The sequence below is a fragment of the Ursus arctos genome, unplaced genomic scaffold, assembly GCF_023065955.2.
Source record: "Ursus arctos isolate Adak ecotype North America unplaced genomic scaffold, UrsArc2.0 scaffold_24, whole genome shotgun sequence".
NCBI lineage: Eukaryota > Metazoa > Chordata > Mammalia > Carnivora > Ursidae > Ursus > Ursus arctos.
The window spans coordinates 4487468-4502735 of NW_026622919.1; the positions used below are offsets into that span (position 1 = coordinate 4487468).

At 58.9% G+C, this 15268-nt stretch overlaps 1 protein-coding gene across 4 annotated transcripts in view; it reads right to left on the minus strand.

Moving 5' to 3' along the window:
- The window catches only part of SEPTIN9 (septin 9), a 150908-nt gene that overhangs the window by 94975 nt on the left and 40665 nt on the right, over window positions 1-15268 (minus strand). The window lies entirely within an intron of this gene.

A 15268-nucleotide genomic window follows, 5' to 3' on the forward strand; every position in this document is an offset into this window, starting at 1 on the left:
GGCCCGGCCTCCCCGGCTCGCACTGGCTGCTCCGCCCGCCCGTCAAGGCCGGGGCCTGGGGGGCTGGGGCCCGAGCGGCCGCCGCGGGGACAGGCCGAGTCCTGGGCGCCCGACGCGGCGCCCCGCTCCTCCCCGCCTGGCCCGCGCCCCCGGGACAGCGACCGATGCGGCTCGGCCCCTCCCCCCCGGACGCCCAGCCGCGGCCAGATGTGGGCGGATGTGGGGGCCGGGCGGCGGCGCGGGGGCGGCGCCGAGGGGGGAAGAGATTCCTCCCCTTCCCTGGGGCGCAGGGTTCCTCCTGCGGGAGGTTTTATTTACGCAGCCAAACAAAGTTCACCGCCGCCGCCGCCGCCGCCTTCCCGCGCTCAGCGCCTGCAAGGGTTAAGCGCCCGAGCTGGCGGGCCGCGGGAACCCCCGCCTGCGGGCCCGGAGCCGCGGAGCGAGGGGCGAACGCAGGAGTCACGTGGCCCGGGGGGGGGGGCGCTCCTCCAGCGACTCCCCACCCCTACCCGTGCACCCCCGGGGTCGCTTGCTGCACCCTCCGAGCCAGGTGACAGAAAAGGCGCCCGTCTACGGGGGGCGTGGGGGGGGGGCGTGGGGCAGGGAAGAAGCGCCCCTTCCAGAACAGCCAGGGAAATGTGCCAGCCCCAGCTTCCAATAAGGGGGGCTGCTTGGTGGCAGAGCACAAACGTCAGTCCTCCCCCTGGTAAGGCGAAGATATTTGATAGGATCTGAAGGAAGGAGTTCCGGAATGGGGAAAAAGGGGGCTCCCCATCTCCGCTGTACCTCAGGCCTGGTCTTGCCCTCCAAGACAACCATTTCTACTCGCGAACACTGATTAAATTCTATCACCTACAAGGAAGGCAGGCAGGTCCCCCAGGCTGGGGACAACAGGACCGGTTGGAACTTGCGAAGCAAAAGGATGGAGGAGCCCCCAGGAAGGGCCCTCCAGGGCTGGCCTCCACAGCAGAGGGGGTCTCCCTTCCACTGCCCAGGCTAGTTAGTTAGGCGATCGGGTCTACTCTCCCCGTCATTACAGACCCAGAACCTCTGCCCCAAGTCAGGCCGGGTGAGAGTCCACAGCAGGGAAGGGAATATACCCTCCCTTCTGGTGGCCGTCCTCCTGGGTCTCAGGTTCACCACTGCCACTCCCCTCCCAGCCCCCACACCCCCCAGTCTGGAAAGATTCCGGATGTGCAAGGGATGCTGAGGCCCCACTGCATCCCAGTCATTCCGCACCTCTTTCTGAGAATCCACTGGGTTGGTAGCTTTATCGAGTAGAAGAAATCAGGTCCTTTCTTTTTAAGAAAAGCAGTCACTCCCTCCCTCGTGCTTTGGATATTTTGAACTATTTTCAACCAAGTGAGTTTGTGGACACCAAACTGCAAAACCACAGACATTTCAGATGCGCACACACCCTCCCTTGCCTGGGAGCCCGGGGTTTCAACAGGGGAGTCACCGCGGGCATGGACGGCACCCCGATGGCCTTCCCAGGGGCCCTGGCCTGTCATGTTGGAAAGCCAGCACCTGGGCCTGCCTGACAGCCCAGGCCTTTGGGCCACCTGTGCACCCAGTACTGGGAGTTTGGTGGTCCACGGCCGCTAAGAAGCAGCCGAACTACACAGGCCTCTGGGAAGATGCTGGTAGACAGCCTTATTCTGCAGTGTTTTTAGAAAAAGCACCTGGTGAGTGCAGACACACCCGGGGGATTGTTCTCCCAGAGAGCGGGCATGGAGTTCCACAGATTAGCAGTCGGCTTATTGTGCATTCTTCACGGCCATTCACAGCAGCGCTGCACAGACGTGTGCTTATCTCCTCGCGGAGCCCCGCCAGGGTGCACGCCTCACCAAAATGCTCCCCTGTGGGAACCCAAAGGACAATGGCAGGAGGGAACCGACCTCCATGGCCAGAAAGTGCCCCATGCTGGCATGACTGTGCTCTGGATCCCACCCGGTCCATACCCCCGCCTTCAGTCCAACCACCGCGGCCGCCGCTGCCAGGCCTCGACACCTCCAGGTAAGGAGATTCCCCGCGCTCCCTCCGGAAAGCCGACCCGGCACTTGGCCACACTCCCAGCCAGGAAGTTCACCCTTGTATCTAACCAACTGCTCTAATTGTACATCATCTATTTCCTCTTTTTTTTTTTCTGTCTTCAGAGGAGATGGGAAACAGCTGGGCACCACCCTTCACATAATAATCACCTTCTCCAAACTCGAAGACAATCCGGCCGCTCCTCGGCCTTCTTTTTCACAGCCGAAATCACCCACCCCAGCCCTGTCTCAGCCCAGCCTTTGATCACCTCTGATGGCTTTGTCCAGTTCGCAGAGTAGGCCTGATCCTTACGGGGAGGTGAGGGGTCCCTAGCCCCCTTCTCAGGGCAGAACAGTCAGGGCTGGGGGGGGGGGGGGGACAGGCAGTCCTGGCAGGGGCGCTGGGCAGATAAAGTGAGCAGCAGCAGAGAGAGGAAAACGAGCTTACATTTGGCAAGAAAAGGAGAACTGTAAGGCACATGCATTCCTCAATGGTGCTCTCTCCCACGGCCACGGAGAAGGCAGGGCTGTAGGGGAAAGTGAGATTAGAGGGGCCACCGGAGGGGCCGCCCACCTCCCAGGTTCCCCCATGAGACCTGTGGTGGGTGCTCCAAAAACACACGTCCACCCGAACCTCAGGAGGGGACCCGATTCGGTATGAGGATCTCTGCAGATGTAATTAAGGCGAGGATCTCGAGGTAAGATCGCTCTGGATGAGGGCGGCCCCTAAATCCAAGTGTCCCTGTAAGAGGCCAAAAAGGAAGAGACACGGAGAAGCCATGTGAAGTCAGAGGCAGAGAGCAGAGGGACGTGGCCACAAGCCAGGGACACTTGGGACCCCAGAGGCTGGAAGAGGCAGGGAAGGATTCTTCCCAAGAGCCTTCAGACGGAGTGAGGCCCTGCTGACACCTTGATGTTGGGCTTCTGGCCCCTAGAATCCTGAAAGAAGACATTTCCGCTGTGTTAAGCCCCTCGGGTGTGGTCCTTTGTAATGGTGACCCCCGGACACTCTACAGACCTCCCAGAGCCGTCTGTGAGCCACAAAGCCTGCCGTAGATCAGGACCACTGTCCGGCAGGTGGCCATCCTGACGGGATTGGGGGACTGGAGCCACCCCAACAGCAAGCCCCAAGTTTTAATAACACCTAAGGGGCCAGGGATGGGTAAGAAAGGTCTAATATGAAGTCCAGTTCTAAGTCTTTCTGGAAATGGGAAGGAGCAGGCCTGGAGAGCAACCCCACAGGTCAGGCCCTGGTGGGATGAGCCTTGGGAAAGAGAGGGAGGGAGGAAGTCGATGGGCGGAAACAGCCGTTTGGCTCAACCTCGGTATCCATGACCTGGGGCTCCATCTGGGGATTGGGGAGCAGAGGGAGGATGGTGGCTCCTTGCCCGGCTGCCCTGGGCCTTTGGACAGGACACCCTGTTAAGTGGACCATCTGTTTCCTCAAAGACCAGGACAAGGACCATGGTCTCAGCCCTGCCCGGGCCTGGCGCACAGTAGGGCCTCCCGGAGCTCCAGAGCCTTGGATTCGTCGGCTGCCCGACCTTCCACAGCCCCCAAGCTCCCTCGGTCCACCTTTGTAAATGGTCCCTCCATCCACCTAACAGCTCAGGCCAAGTGTCTAGGCATCACCCTGGGGTCCCGTTTCCCTCACCCCCACAGCCAGGCCATCAGTGAGTTTCCATCTCCAAAATATCTGCAGGTTGGCCTGCTTCCGACCTCAAGTGCCCCCAACTCAGGTGCAAGCCCCCCTCCAGTGGTACATGCTGCCTAATGTTTAACAACCGGCGCTTTGGGGGTTAAAAAAAAAAACCACCTGATTGTTATGTAGCATTTGTCTATTTGTGGGTGTAAATACCCCCACCCTGGCCAATTTCAAGCCACCAGTGCGACGCCAGAGCTGGGAAGCTCTGGGAAGGAACCGTCCCCATGTAGCATTTCTACCGTACAGATAGGACAAGCGACGCCGAGCTCCCGAACGCGGAGGATATGGTAAAATGTACTGAAATACTTAGGAAACGTGAGTTCTGTGTATTTATTACCTTGGGTCGTAACGTCATTACTTGTAAGTAATTTGTATTATATAAACCGAACAGATACCTTGGTTTTATAATATGATTTGTTTCTCATAGGGCGATGGATTTTTGTTGTTGTTATGCCAAAACACACATAACACAAAATCTGTCACTTGAACCACTTCTAGTGTACCGTGGCGAGGCACACAGCGCGTTCAGGCTGTTAGGCACCCATTGATCCCGACCGTTCCCAGGCCGTCGCCGTGCTCCCAAACGGAAACTCCTACTTCCATCGAACAGGAATCCCGTGTGCCCCTCGGCTCCCGCCGGCCACGGCAGTCACCGTTCTGCTCTCTCTCTGTGAACGGGGCTGTTGGAGGGAACCACACACAAGCGAAATCATCCAGTGTTTGTCCTGTGGGTCTGGCTTGATGTCCTCGAGGTTCATTCACGCCGTCCAGCGGGGCAGGATTTCCTTCCTTTTCACGGCTGATATTCCGTTGTACGTACACACCACATTTTGTTTATCCGTTCATCCGTCGATGGACACTTGGGTTGCTTCCATTTTTGGCTGCTGTGAATGGGTGTGCCCACGTCCCTTCGAGTCCTGCGCTCACGCTTTCGGGCCCTTACCCAGAGGTGAAACTGCCGATCATAGGGTCATTCCATGCCACTTAATTTCAAGCAATAATTTATACAGAATTTATTCTGTATTTTATATACATTCCGTAAAATATTAATTACATTTTTTTTAGATACTACGTAATTAGATTTCTAATAATGGTTGTGTTTAACAACCGGCTCACAAAATATGTCAAAATGGAACAACTGGCTATGGCTGCATGGCCACGCTCTCCCTCCCGCACTCCTGCAGAGCCTCCTAACTGGCGTGCTTGCTTCTACTCCGGCTTGCCTCCATCCCCATCTCAGGGAGGCTTGAAGATCAGATTACATCACCTCCCGTGGCCTCGTTCACACTGAGAATCGAGTGCAAACTCCTTACCTTGGTTGCCAGGGTCCCACTTGCCATCGCCTCGGTCCACCTGGTCTACTCACTGGCCTGCTTCTTCACACTGCCTTCTGCCTCCTGACATTTGCCTCAGCCGTTCCCTCTGCCTGGGCAGCGTCCCCAAGGTGTCCCCCCTGCTGGCCCTCTGTCTGTCATTTCTGTCTTAACAATCAGAGCGACCATCCCAGGGTCCCCCAGGAGACCCCTTAAGACAGTGGCTTCGTCTCCTCCAGGCATGCGAGGGGGACTCCCCCAAGAACCTGTCAAATGCCTGTGGAATGACAAAGGTCAGTTGCCCTTGCAGGGTGGCTGGGTCATGGTGACTCCTGACAGGGAATCGGTGCAAGGGGGCCGGGGACACCCTGCATGCCCGCCAGCCGCCACACAGACCTGCCCCAGCCCCAGCATTCAGGATGACAGGCAGGGCGCCGTCTGCACCCAGACCAAGGCGCCGGGGCCCCACCTCCCTTTATATGGCCCTGTGACACCGTCCAAGTCCCACCACAGAGTCTCTCGGGCTGCCGGATTTTGAGTGTCCCCGCGAAGCCGGTCTGTGGGCACAGCTGACATTTCAGCAGTGTGTAGGCTACAGAGAACCCTTACGCCATCTGCCCAGCTGCTTAAACGCAGCCATAAGGTTTCACTTCAAAGGGGAATGCCGTTTTCTTAGCTCACGATTAATCTGTTCCCCAGACTCCCCAGCTATCGCCCCAGCCTGCTTTGTTCAGAAAATTTACAGCAAACTCTGACCACGGCAGCCCGGGCCTTATCTCTGAGGCAGGGAGCTTTTTAAACAAAGTATTACTCTTCTAAATTCAAGCTTTGGAGTCACAGAAGGAAGCTGCTGGCCGGCAGGACCCAGGCAAGCTCCCCACCCCCGGCTGCAGGCCTCCCGCCCCTGCCCCCGCCCAAGCCCCCCAGCCCCGCCGCAGACAGCTGCACGGGACCCCAGCAGCTTTGCAGCTCCCGTGGCCTGGCTCCGAGGGGGCCTGCAGCCCTGCCTGGCCCTCCCATTTTCCATTTCACTTGTGAATTTTACTGCAGGGACATGAAAGCCACTGGGACCACTTGAGCCAAGACAGGGGCAGCGGCTGCTCGCCCGCAGGGACAGAAGACTGCTCGGAGCCGGGACCCTCCCAGCTGATGCCTCATCAGCTGAACTCGGGGCTGCGGGGCATCTTTTATCGGCACGTCCCGTGGGCTTTTGGTTAGCAGATTCAGAAGCCTGGTTCCCCACCATGGGCTTGGTGGGTTATCACCAGCTAGGAAGGGGGAGGAGGAAGACAATGGCTCATGCTGTATTCCTGATTCTTCCCTCTTCACACAATCCGCTCCTACTCCTGCCCCCAGCACAGGGCTTTGGAAGGGACTTGAGTCCCCAGCCTGCTGGCAGCCACCGGAGGCTAGAGGTACAGAGATGGGCTGGGGGCACGCAGCATCCCCTGCACCCCAGCTGACTGGGGGGGGGGGGGAGAAAAGCCCTCTTGCCCTCCCAGGAGCTCCAGAGTCACACAGGGGCCTCGAAGGAGGGGCTGGCCTGGTACCCACCCCAGCCTCAAAGCAGCAAGTGGCTGTGCCTCACTGCTGGGGCTGCCAGGACACCTGGCCAGGCCACATACCCAGAGGACAGGCTGTCCCCTCGGGGTCCTGACCTCCTCGCCACTTTTCCCAAGCAGGCACCCTGCTCCGAGGCAGGAGGCAGCTCACCAAGGCTGCAGTGTGGGGACAAGAGCTGAGTCACCAGCCTTCCCCCAGCTCCACGTCAGCAGGAACAACAGGATCTGAGCGGGATCCGAGCAGAGAAGAAAGGGCAACAGGCTCTCTGTGGCCGAACTTATTTTTAAAGTCGCCGCAGTGACCGAGGTGACGTTGTCCCCAGGGAGCTGCCTGTCCGCCTGCATCCTTCGACTCCGGCCACATGCCCTAACAGTGCTCCCGTCCCCCGCCCAGGAGACAGCCCCCCAGCAGGTGGGAGGAAAACCGGCTGAGGCTCGGAGTGGCAGCTGTCAACACAGGAAGGGCAGGAAAGGGGGCACCCCCTCGCTCTTCTGTACCTCTCACAAGGGTCTTTGGGGCTTATAGGACATGCATAGCCCTTGCTGGGATCCCCCTTCAATGCCCGCCCGCAAAACGCCCATCTGCTCTACCCTTGAACACCTCCAGTGACAGGAAGCTCAGTGCCTATCAATGCTGCTTACTCTATCTTCATCCAGTTCGGGCTGTTTAAAAAAGACAGAGTGATAGAGACAGCACTAGAAACAGAGCGGGGGAGGGAGAGAGGGAGGGAATTAAAGTCTGCCTGACTACAGCTTCTGCCCACGGAAGAAGGCATCGACTTCACTCTTTCTGAGAACAGAAAAGTAGGGGCGCCTGGGGGGCTCAGTGGGTGAGGCATCTGCCTTCGGCTCGGGTCATGATCCCAGGGTCCTGGGATCGAGTTCTGCATCGGGCTCCCTGCTCAGCGTGGAGCCTGCTTCTGCCTCTGCACCTCCCCTGCTCATGCTTTTTCTCTCTCTCTCACATAAATAAATAAAAATCTTAAAAAAGAAAGAAAGAAAGAAAGAAAGAAAGAAAGAAAGAAAGAAAGAAAGAAAGAAAGAAAGAAAGGGAAAGAAAGAAAGAAAGAAAGAAAGAAAGAAAGGAAGAAAGGAAGAAAGAAAGAATAGAAAAGTGAAAAAAACAAAACCCAGAAAAGTGGAAAGAAGATGCAGACGTATGGACTGCCGGCAGCTTTTCTAGGAGCCTGGCGTTTGGGGCATGTGCCCCTCCATTTTGAGGGAGGGGCTGAGATGCGGGCCCCCAGGGAAGTGTTGGAGGATGGGCCCCCAGGGGGACATCAGCTCCCAGGCGTCCCTGGCAACGGTGGAAAGCTGACTACAGAAGCTTGCAGGGGAAAGAGCAGGGCTTGCTCTGGGGCCTGGCGGAGAACGAGTTTCCCATCAGCTGGCTACTGTGGGGAAATGTCCCCAGAAACCAGCCCACGAGTCCGGGGCTGCAGAGCCGGAGACGGCCCCTAGACACGGGAGCCAGGGGAAGGAGCAAGTGTCAAGGCATACCTGGGCCCTGGGCCCCTCCTCAGCCCACAACGCAGGAGCCCGGGTGCTCCGGAACTCCACCCAGGGGGCAGACCCAGGGTGGGGTGGGGGGAGGGGAGAAGGCTGGGTGCCCCTGCCACTGTCTACGCCAGGCCTCTGTGGGCTCAGCTGGAAGCCACGCGTATTTTGGGACAGTCTTGAGCCGGCAGGTCCCCAGCCCCCAGCCTCTCCTCCTCCTCCTCCTCCTCCTCCTGGCTTCGGCTGCGCATCTTGGCCCATGCTCCGCCTTCTCTACACCTCCACGGAAGGATGGAGAAGAAAGAGGGGCCAGCCAGCTCGCTCAGAAGACGCCCGAGAGCCTGACGCCCGGAGACGAAGGGCCCGCCATCAGCGGCCAAAATGCGTGGGGGGCTCCCTGTGGGCTGGATTCTTCTGCCCGTTCCCACCCACCACGAACGGAGAGGAGGGTGTGCACCACCGGATGCGTGCCCTGGGCCGGCGTGACCCCAGGGGAGGGCGGCCACGGTGCCACACTGTACCTGAGATGCGGCCTCTGGGTCTTGGCCCGGAGCCTTGGGAACAGAACACTCCGCGTGGGAGGGAGGCTGGCTGGGCCCCCTCCCAGCAATCGGGCACTGCTTTCCTGGATAATGAAATCTCCCCACTGCCAGTGCTGCTGGGGCCAGCCGGCAGCCAAATCAACCTCAATGAACCATTTGTCCCTCGTGTGAAGTGACCTCAGGGACAGGGACGTAATGGGTTTGCTATTAACACACCCGGCCTGGTGCTCTGCTCCCCCCACCCCCAGCATGAGTCACCCGCCAAGATGACAAGGCTGGGCTGAGGGCCCTGACTAGGGGGATGCCAGCTCTGGCCAGGCTGTGAGGAGATAGGCCAGTCTCAGGGACAAAGGCTGCCCAGTGCAGAGGCCCGGGGGGCCCCCCCAGAGGCTTCCCCTAGACTGTCTATACCCCAGGCCCTCAGGCACATGGAAGGCCCCTGTGTGTCTCTTTGGTTCCTTGGGTACCTGGGCAGCTGTGCCCCTGTCCATGTGGGGACACACAGTCTTCCAGGAGACTCCAGCAGATGGGGAGCTGAGGGGGTGAACCAACATGGAAACTGGCCAGAGAGAAGAGGAACAAGACAGCCCAAGGCCTCTGAGGGCCAGAGGCCCCCCTAGCACCTCTGGGATGGCCCCAAGTCAGAGACAGGTTTGGGGTGTCACTGTCTTTCATTACTACTAAACACTCAGGCTCTCTCACACGCTTGGCCGCAGGCTCTAGGAGGAAGTGTGCAGGCCCCAAGCTGGCCTCCCCGCCCACGGCGTCCACTCCTCCCAGCCTAACTCAGAGCTGCTGGTGGGACACCCTTTCTAGAACGCACATCTGATCTTCACCTGCTGAAGATGGTGAGAGCCCAGCAGTGCCCCCAAGGCTGTCCCAGGCTCTCCGTCTCTGCCAGCCGCTCGGGCTTCCTCTCCCTGCGCTTCTCCAAGCCCTCCACTCCTGCCCAGCTGCTCCTAGTTCCTGGACAAGCCAGTGCCACACCTCTGAGCCTGTCCTCTTCTGTTCCCTCTGCCTGGTAGCCCCCCACCTTCCTTGGCTGGCTCATTCTTTTTTATTTTTTTAATTTTTTTAAGTAGGCTCCATGACCAGCATGGAGCCCAATGTGATGCTTGAACTCACAGCCCCGAGATCATGACCTGAGCAGAAATCAAGAGTCAGATGCTTAACCGACTGAGCCACCCAGGCATCCCTTGGCCGGCTCATTCTCGAGCCTTCAGGTACCTGGCTCAGATGCCACTTCTAAGAAGCCTCCCAGGACCCCCTGGGTGGAGGAACCCTCTCCGGGACCCTTCTGTGGGTTTTCCCAGCAATCGGGGCAGCCTCTGACCCAGACCATTCGCTGGAGAGGGAAGCCAGGAATCAGCTTGGGGGAGTGACAGTCCTCTCCCACCACAGGCAAGGACACAGCCAGAGGAAGAAGGAGGCACGAGTCTCCCCTGGTCTGTCCCCAGCCATCCTGCCAGCCAGCTGGGCTACCTTGTCATCACAGCTGTTCTCCAGCAGAGAGAAATCTCCCACCTCGGGGACAGGGTGGACATGTGCCAGAGGGCGCCACGTCTACAGTGGTCTCGGAGACCACGGAGTCTGGATCTCTGCGGCTTGTTCCATCCACAGGGCCGCAGACCTGGCCCCGGGCCTGCAGTGCCTGCCCGAGTGAGCACACATCTGGAGCGGCGGGGCGGGGCGCGGCATCCGCCTGGTTAGCTGAAGCCGCAGCACCCGTGGAGAGCAGACCCGCACATGAATCCAAGCGGAGCCTCTGGTACCAGGGGCATCATTTTCAAGGAGGTAAACGTGGACATTCCAGGCCAGTGAATCACCAGATGTCAGCACATCTTGACAGGCCGGTGGCCCACCCCACGGCTGGAGAGAGGGAAACAGACGGAGCCTACGTGGCGCATGTGGTCTTCTGGGCCAGCAGGGTGTGCAAGGCCCAGGACTGAGAGGTTCCCGCTGGATGACGAATGATGACGATCATCCATCTAGGAGAAATCCAGCACTGTCCAGTCGGGGACCTCTGACCTCCGAACACGGGTCCCTTTCTGCAGAACCAAGCGGCTTCCCTCGCGCCCATCCCATCCAGCCAAGCCCAGGTGCCTGGGACACACAAGTGCTGTGGATCCCGAGGGCCTCCCTAATCTTCCCACTCATCGCCGCGACCTTAGTTCTGAGCGGGAGGAGCTGACATTCAGAATGGTGACCCCTAGGCAGAGCAAGATCTTTAAAAGGAGGGAAGTGCTGTGCAGTGGGAACCCCTACTGAAACAGAGATCAGCGCTCAAACCTCACGGGAGACTTTGGTTAAGAAAGGATGAAAGACAGGGCTGGCGCAGTGGCCCGCGCTGGGGAATGTTTACGACCTGCCCGGCGGCGGGGAAATGCCTGATTTATCACATTTGCCAACTGCCATGATGGAAACGGCCCCACCGCGGCCGAGTTCAAGCTACCAAGAGGACGTGACCGCACGCGGAGCGGGCACCGGGTGCGCCCACCGCTAGCTGATGCCATTGGACAGCCACAGCTGATTCATTCTGGGGGCCGGTGAGACGCCCACGCCGCCCCCTTGCCTCACAAAACAGCGGGGGCCGACGGGGTTCAACGGGCAGGCCTAGCCAATCGCCTGCCCGCCGGGGGGATGCGGGGCAGGTTTCCGGGGCTGCTCAGAGCTCAGCGAGAAGACAGCTATGATGATCGACTGACCTGGTCTGCCCCAGCCTCAGCACAGGCGCCTGGCGGCACGCGTGCCCACACACTTGCCGCTCCTGACCTGAGACATCTGTCTTGCCCTCCAGCTCGGTGCAGGTGTCACCTCCTCGAGGGACTGTTCCCAGCCTCACCTTTCCCGGGAGTGGTCCCTGCCACACGGCTGGCCACCACTCTGCACATACAAAGGGATGTATGGTGTGTGTGGCACAGACCCTAGGTGCCCTCCATGATACCTACTTTCTTCCACAGTGACAAAAGTTTCAGCTGGGCATATCGTTGCCCATCTGAAGAATTCATTTCCCAGCTGCCCTGGCTACTAGGAGTGGCCATGTGACTAGGTTCTGGCCAGTGAGAGGGGAGCTGAACTGTTAAACTTTCAGAGCACTCCTGTTCTTCCCCCTCCCCCAGTGGAAATCAGACGTGATGGCAGGAGCTGCAGCAACCCATTGAGGATGGTAGAGCAGCGAAGAAGCCGCACACTGTGTCCCTGTGGTGCTGGGCCACCACGACCGCTTACACTTGGATGGGGAAGCAGACAAGAAATGAATTTCTCTCTCGTGTAAGCCTCTGTTGTTTCAGTCTTTGTTACACAGCCACACAGCCCCCCGACTGATAGGGTGTGTGCTCATCAGCTCGCCGGTCTGGGAGCTCCTTGAAGGCAAGGAGCGCCTGGCAGAGTCTGATACAGTAAATGTGGTCTCAGCAAAACGAACAGTCTAGTTCACCCAAGGTTTGGTTTGTTTGCTTGTTTGGGTACCTGAAATTGGAAAATAAAGATCTGAGCTTAACAGAGGACAAACACTAACATAAGGCAAAGGGGACACCAAATAAACACATGCCCAGAGTAGGCTGGGACTGTTCTGGAAAGTTCTGTGTTGAGAAGGAGGTCACCAACACGAACAGCTGTGTGTCGGACAGAACAGAATTGGCCACTTCAGGGACAAAGCATGATCTCAGAACACCAGGAGGAGCTGAGGCCTGGGCTCCGGGTCGGACTGCTGGGTGCAGACCCAGGGTGGTCAGTCACCAGGCAGCAGGATGGCCGGTGAGTTACTTCACCTTTCCAAGCTGTCACGGATTCCCCCGTATGTTAGGAAGGACAATCCCTAGATTGAAGGGATCAGTGACAGTAAGTGTCTGGCATAAAATAGGAACTTGGTCATCGGTAGCTCTCGTTACCTATAACACACAGGGGAAGCCCGTTTATAGCTGGACCTAGAGAAGCAAAATGGTTTGCCGAGGGCCACGCAGCTGTTAACGACAGAGTCAGGATTGGAACCCAGGCTCCAAGCCCCTCCACAGCGCTCCTGCTGGGGAAGGAGCGGCCCCGGCCGAGTACCCAGAGTGGCAGTTGGTGAGTAATTCTGAAAGTGAGTCTGGAACATCTGGCGATGATTCTGGAGGTAATCAGGATGTTTGCGACTTACTTTGAAATGCCCCGGAAGGAACAATAAGGTGGACCTACGGATGGATGGAAGGACGGATAGGCGGACAGAGAGGTGATGAAGCAAGCATAATGCGTCGTCAGTGCTGGAATCGGAGTGCTGGGCGCGCACGTGTGCACCGTAAAATGCTCCCAACTCTGCTGCGTGTTTGACCACTCTCACGGTCCACGGAGGGGGGACAGAGGTACAGGGAGCCGCACCAGCTATCGGAGCAGGGGCAGACCCCCAAACGGAGCCCGTGTCAGAATGCAGCCCTGCAAGTGTGGACGCACCTTCTCTCTCCTTCTGAAGACCATCAGACGGATGCTCGTTGACCACGTGCATTAGGGGTCCACAGGCCCTTGCTTCTCAGTCCTGCCTATCCTCTCCCCACGTGCACCTGGAAGGTTCTGCAGGGGTGTGTGGGCTGGCCCAGATGCCAGCTCTCCTTCCGCCCTTCTGGGCACAGTGCTTGGCATATGTCAAATGCTAAGTGAACGTCAGCCCCTGCCCCCATGCGTTGTCTGCCTGGCCAGAGAGCTCCCCCCGCAGCCTGATCCAGCCACCCAGCGGACACTTCTGGACTTCTGGCCAACAATTTCTTCAGCTATGCTCTGGTCACCCCGCAAACATGCTAAGTCATAAATAAAGCACTAGCGAATGTCTCAATAGCTTCCCCTCCCATGGCGCCTACCCTCTCCCCCCAGGGTTCTGTCCTGACGGCCGACCCTTGGTCCAAGAGCCCCTTTCCGGGGTTGTGTCTCCTGAGGCTGCCCCCAGCCCCCAGCAGGCCAAAGGCGGACAGAGAAGCAGACTGAGGGGCCTGCTCAGTGCCTGGCCAGTGGGAGCCCCCCCCTAGGTGGGGCAGCCCCTCTCCATCCTCTGGTCCCTACTTAGAGAACAAAGAGAGGACAGGAATAGAGGGGGCCGCTGGGGGCACCGAACTATAGTGCTGGTGGTAGTGCATGGGGGAGGGGGGAGGGGAAGGGGAGAGGAGGGGGAGGAGTGGTAGCCTCTCCATCCCCCTAACTTCTCCATGGAGTCAGAGGTGCAAAGAAGGCAGGAGCCTGCCTGGGGCCCAGAGATCAGTGGAGTCGCTGGGATGTGAACTCAGCCTGTCCAACCCCCATGTCCATCCATATGGCCCTGAACAGAACCAAAGGCAGCAGGGGCTGTGGCTTTGAGTCCTTGCAGAAGGCTCTAGAAGCTAGGAAGACCAGGCTGGAGGCCAGGCCAGGTGTGCAGTACCTATGATGCTCGGGAGAAGCTGTGTGGCACGTGGTGGGCGTTCACTGATCCCTGCGGAGCTAACGGGGCCGGGATGCTACGCGCTTCTGCGGAGCAGAGGCTTGCGGGCAGCCCGCGCTTGCTCAGCGCAGCGGAGAGTCCTGCGTGCCGCGGCATCACATCTAGGTCCAGGAACGCCCTCACCAGCAGGGAGTCACCACCCACCCTGCATCGCTCAAAGATTCAGAGGCTGGTTTTCCCTTGAGGATGGACACACAGAACCCTGCCACGGGAGGAAGAGGCCCACGTGCTTCTAGACCCCCCCTGCCCCCAGTGTTTGCACAGCCCACATCCACCCTTCACCGCGGAAGGCCCTTCAGATGCCACAGCCACTGTGCGAGGGGCGGGGGTCTCCATCCAGGACGTCGCAGGAAGAAGGGGCACGGGACGCACGTGTGACCCACAGTCCAGGGTCAGGCTCTTTGCACACGGCCCCGTGACACAAATAAATAGCCACTACAGCCGGGACACAAGGCAAGACCCCCCGTTGGCCAACGTTCCAGAACGGCGTCTTGGCAGCCACCCAGGGGGCTCGGGCCGGAGGGCGGGGGCGGGGCGTTTGCACAACCCTTACATGTGCAGCTCTGCACACACATGTGGCTGACAATCACCCACGCATCCGTGCCAGGAATCTGGCGTGCAGCCCGCCAGCCACAGGGCGCTGGTAATCCCCAGCTGCTCTCCTGACGCCACTCAGAAACGCTGTCCAAGGCAGGACGGAGAGGGTCACTGTTTTCAAGGTCACATACCCCAAAGGGAGACGCTGGGCCAGGGAACGGAGACCGGCATTTGGGCCAAAGCCATGGGCTCTCAGTCACGCCGGTCAATGGGGGAGGACCCGCCCATTCATTCAGCATTTTATTGAGCAACTATAATGAGCCAAGCTGCACAGACCATCCAAACAATCGGCTCGTGGAAAAACATCCTGATCCAGTCCTGAGCCTGATGTCGTAGGAAGAACTTGGGCTTTTGGAGTCGCAGGCCCCTCAACAGAAATCCTGGCTCAGCTAAGTTATCAGCTGGGGGAATCGGGACAAATTTCTTGGCATCTCTGGGCCTTGGTCTCCTTGCGAAATGGCAGGTCTCAGCGAGACGATGACATGGTGTCTGTGGGCAGCACTGGCCTGGGCTGGGTGGGTGGGTGGCCAGCACATGGGACGAGGGCGAGTCCTCGCTGGCACGTGTGACGAGCAGGCA